Source organism: Octopus bimaculoides, chromosome 2, assembly GCF_001194135.2.
Source record: "Octopus bimaculoides isolate UCB-OBI-ISO-001 chromosome 2, ASM119413v2, whole genome shotgun sequence".
In the NCBI taxonomy this organism is placed as follows: Eukaryota; Metazoa; Mollusca; class Cephalopoda; order Octopoda; family Octopodidae; genus Octopus; species Octopus bimaculoides.
The window spans coordinates 56,155,370-56,160,645 of NC_068982.1; the positions used below are offsets into that span (position 1 = coordinate 56,155,370).

Genomic DNA, 5,276 nt, shown 5'->3' on the forward strand with positions numbered 1-5,276 from the left:
GTGAAACAGCCTACCCACTGGGCTACGTGATTTCACAAATGGATGAAGTTAAAGGAAAATGAAAATTACGTTTCCACAGGAGGGAAGCAATTAACCAAAACAAGGAATAAGATAAGCTGTTATCGATTAAGGAAAATGGTGCTGATATAACGATTGTATAGCTCTGGAATGAGGCCGCTGAAAAGGGTAAAGATCTTCGATTCGAAGTGACCAGCACATAGGTCGGCACAGTTATCTTGGTGCTTATGAAAAATCGAGATATCTTGTGATAGAAATCTCAGGAAAAACGGCTGAAAGTGGCTACGAATTCAGGAAGACAGAAGAGAGTAGTATGCTTGGTTCGAGCACAATGCAATGCTCGTGGAAATTTAGATGACCGTTATCGAAAGTAATGTCGTTACAGAGGGAGTGAAAAGTATCTAAAAGGGTTCAGGGATTGAAGAAGAAACAAAGAAGCAAAGAGTGCGGTTAATTTCATTATTTTAGCCACATACAATCGTATTTATTTATCATTATTATTTTATGTTTGACTTTTGCTTTGCATTTGTACAAGTTGGATCCAAGTCTCACCCAGAGACCTCAAGAGACAAGTTAGAAGTTCATGTAGGTGTTATGCCTAGGGTACCATATATTTGGATTTGTACATAGTGTTGTTCTAGAGAATGTTTAAGAAACCATAAGAAAATTGTGTTTGTTTTAAAATTCGAGATCACATAGACAGTATTTTACGTAGGATATGGGCATATCATTATCATTTTATTCATATATATATATATATATATATATATATATATATATATATATATATATATATATATATATATATATATATATATATATATATATATCATGGATGTACATAGCAACTCTGCAGTGGCTCCTTCCTCTTTTGTCTGTACGAAATGCAGCATACCTTGGTATGTGCACTTCTGCATTTGTTATATTAGGGGTTAGATGCGTTTCAGTGCTCCATGTAGCAACCTCTTTTAGATAGAGAGTTTTACCTCTGTTGCTGAGTTTTATCAGACCTCCAATGTTCACTAGGAATATGGGTGCGATATCGGGGTAGGTGTTAGTGGTGGCCATCCTGGCCTTGTCACCTGAGGTAGTCTTGTGCATTGAAATGCATGGCTTTCAGTTTGCATCCTGTGAATCCATGTCAGCTGCTGCACTACCTTCTGGGCCATGTTAAGAAAAGATTGCTGTTCGATAGCTGTAGTTGGTACACTGCCTGTATATTGCCTTTTGAGGGGTGCAGAGTGAATGCGTTGATCTCTTTTCCTACTCTTTTCAGACACGTCTCTTCCTGTTGGTGCACTATAGTCTGCAGATGCATGCTTGATGATTTCCCCCTCTATGTTTTTGCTGGTTTTGTTTTCGGTTACCCTGCTTGTTGTTCCGATAAGATTTAGGATGGGCAAAGCTGCAGCTCTCTCCCCTTTCTCCATGCTGTTCGGTTGGCGCATAATTATTGTGACTCTTTTTCAACAAATTTTATTCAACAAAACTATAACAACATGTAACAAAAACATTTTTAAATGATTATTCCGGAGCATATTCACTATTTACTTCAATTATTGCTTCCATTTGCTTGGCAGACGGTCAGACCGTCATTTAAAGAGGTTTTTGCTAAATATTGTTATTGTTTTTGTTGAATAAAATTTGTTGAAAAAAGGCCGTAATAATTATGTACCAACCCAATAGTAGGTGTCATTTAAGTAAAATTTGCATACAACCTGGGCTCTATCAGTATTTATCCTCGTGCTTCTTCTTTTTTCCTTTTGGAATTTTGGGGGTTTGCCTTTGTTATTGTCCTTCCTGTTACCTTTGGGCTTCAGGGCATCAGTTTTCCTTAGTGTGTCAGTTTTTTTTTTCCAGCTTCTGGTTTTCACCACAATCCAGCTTTGACTAAATGTATTGCAACCGTTGCTGCTGTCAGTGTTGCTTTGGGGGCCAGTGGTGTTTGTAGTTTCTTTTACTGTGCTGTTTTTGAGGTCAGTGATGTTCGCAGTTTCTTTTTTGAAACTGTCTGTTTGTCCTTCGTTGGTTTCCAGATTTACAGGGTCGTCATTGAGCACTCCTGTTTCCTTCATTATGTTTTCTAGTAGGTCGATATGTGTCTTGACATATATATATATATATATATATATATATATATATATATATATATATATATATATGTATGTGTGTGTGTGTGTGTGTGTGTGTGTGTATGCACACGCGCACACACATATATATGTATTTTTGCGAGTATGAATGTAAGTATATATATATATATATATATATATGCATCTATTTACGTCTGTACGTACCCAATCTATGTTGCAATACAATGTACGTTCTGTTTCCTCTATTTCCTCTGTTTCCTCACAATTGGATTGGATACCTTTATAATGCCTTACTGAAGCATGTAAATGCTATACAAAATCTAATGCATCTACCTTTCAGATACCTTTCACCGTATGCAGAATCGTATATAAAGAAGTTATTGCTTTGCGCTTCACTAAAACTCAATGTCGTAATTCTGGTGAAGGTGAACCACAGAATGATATGATTGAAAGCCAGTTTGACCGATCGTGCTATGTTTTTTTCTTTTTTTGTTATTCTTCCGTTGTTCTTTGCGTTTTGTTTCTTTTGCTACAGTCTGTCTTGTTATTGTTTCTTAATTGCTATTAGTTGTTGTTGCTGCCGTTGATTTGTTGTTGTGTTTGTTGGTATTGTTGTTGCTTACATCTAAAAAAAAAAAGGTAAAAAAGAAAAATAGCCTGACGCTAAGGTTTGGGAGAAATAGCTAAGTTTTCTTTTTTATTAATATATTTTATTTATATATTTATTTTTTTGTTATATTTTTCTGGCATTGTATCCGACTCACATCACGACTGAATGCTTAACGATAATGCAGAGCCCATTGTGTACAGGTGCGCGCGCTCACAGACATATACATGCATGTATGTATGTATGTATGTATGTATGTATGTATGTATGTATGTATGTATCAATGTATAGGTATATGTGTGTGTGTATGTGTTTATGTATTGAATACTTATCTCGTCATTCCAGTTTCAAAGCACTGATATGTGTGTTTGTGTGTGTTGATATATATGTATGTATATATGCATCTCTCTCCTTTCTCGCCATTCCTTACTATCTATATATGCACACACACAACCCCCCCCCCGCGCGCGCTCACTAATATATATATAATACGCTACGTGTCTTTGTATATGTACAAAGTGAGTAACACTTTAGCGTTTGAAGCTGTTGATTTTGTTCCACTTTCTAAATCATTCAAACTGAATTGGAGTTGTTCTGTTTATATTTTGTATTTGTCACATAAGGCTTGATAAATCAGTTTGAAATTTTCTAAGTTAACCAGCAGCGTTTCTATTTTCTTGTTGCAATAGTGTCTCTATTTCGTTGTTCTGTTTGCCTTTTGAATTTGAAAGTCTATTCTATTCTGCTTTATTAATGTTTAACTAACGTTTTAATATTCATAAATGTTGACAATTTGCCGCGCATCGCAACATTTGAAAGAGATTTCTTCATCATTATTGTAACACGGACAGTTCTTTTGAGGTAAGTCGCTGTCATACTATAGAGCAATAACACTTAGGTTTGATTTGATTTTGTTCCTCTAAGACCAATAAAAAAATCTTTCTCTCTAAATTTTCAATCAAAATCTCTGCTTACTTTCTACAATTGTTCTTTTTATTTTTTATTCGGAATTTCATTCTGCTATCGTCATTGTGTCATAATGCTTTAATGTTCATAAATTCAGATGATTCGCTTGGCATCGCAACAATCATAAGAATTTTCAATGCTACTCTTGCGGTCTACTGTATTATCTGTGTCTGAACTCTGAAATGATGTGATCTGGGCTACACTTTGAAATTACAGCAAGGTGTGTTAATGCTTTTCACATCTACAAGAAATGTTGTACGTTATGGTCTTTTGGATTATAATCTTATTGTATTTTAGGAGTGATAAATATGATATAATTTTCTTATATTTCTGTCATTTTGGCATTTAAAAAATTTTCTCGTCCTCTACTTGTCAACTGTCATCTGGTAACTTTTTCAATAATAATTCCGTCATTATTGACGGCTCAGATACTCTAGAATATTGTTGGCACTCCGTCGCTTACGACGTCGAGGGTTCCAGTTGTTCCGACCAACGGTACAGCCTGCTCGTGAAATTAACGTGCAAGTGGCTGAGCATTCCACAGACACGTGTACCCTTAACGTAGTTCTCGGGGATATTCAGCGTGACACAGTGTGACAAGGCTGACCCTTTGAATTACAGGCACAACAGAAACAGGAAGTAAGAGTGAGAGAAAGTTGTGGTGGAAGAGTACAGCAGGGTTCACCACCATCCCCTGCCGGAGCCTCGTGGAGCTTCAAGTGTTTTCGCTCAATAAACACACACAACGCCCGGTCTGGGAATCGAAACCGCGATCCTATGACCGCGAATCCGCTGCCCTAACAACTGGCCCATTGCGCCTCCACACTCTAGAATATATAGTATATCTATTTGCCAAGAAAGATGGCAGTCCTGCGTAGGATCATGTTACTACCATTTAATTCCAGGAAAACATATTTTCCAGCTGGTTATCGACACACAATGTGTCTGAAATATATTGTGAGCAAGAGAGTATACTGTTCCCTCCTAACCGCTAGCAGTACCAACAGACCAATGGCTTCTGGGTAATTTCCCGTCCTCGGTGCTGGACAACCACTGGCTAGAGATAGCAGCTTACCTGGCCCTACTCATAGTATATAAATATAGACGTGACAGACTTGTACCTCACGTACAGGTAAAGGAAGAACACTGAATTCCTAAAGGTAGATCCTAAGAAAAGATATTGAGTATGCCAAAAACTATAGGCCTATCTCTCTGACTTCACACATCAGCAAAGTCATGGAAAGGATAATCAGAGGAAAACTGATCGCATTCCTTGAAGAAAATAAATTGCTGAGTGATACCAAACATGGCTTTCGACCAGGTAGGAGCTGCCTGACCCAGCTCTTACAACATTACGACTGGGTGTTGAGGCAGTTACTCAACAACTCAAATGTGGACGTAATATACCTTGATTTTGCAAAAGCTTTTGACAAAGTGGATCATGGTGTGATATGCCACAAACTGCGTGATCTTGGCATAGCTGGAAAACTTGGAGAGTGGTTACATGACTTTCTGAAAGACAGAAGTCAGGCAGTAGTGGCTAATGGAGCCACCTCTATGAAAACACAAATAATGAGCGGTGTTCCACAGGGCAC

At 37.4% G+C, this 5,276-nt stretch overlaps 1 long non-coding RNA gene across 1 annotated transcript in view; it reads left to right on the plus strand.

Annotated features, from left to right (window-relative positions):
* The first annotated feature begins 3,345 nt into the window (after window positions 1-3,345).
* LOC106883916 (uncharacterized) overlaps window positions 3,346-5,276 on the plus strand; it is a 60,604-nt gene continuing 58,673 nt past the window's right edge. The window contains exon 1 of the long non-coding RNA XR_001411178.2: window positions 3,346-3,576. This is a non-coding gene — a long non-coding RNA (uncharacterized LOC106883916). The remainder of the gene's footprint in view (window positions 3,577-5,276) is intronic.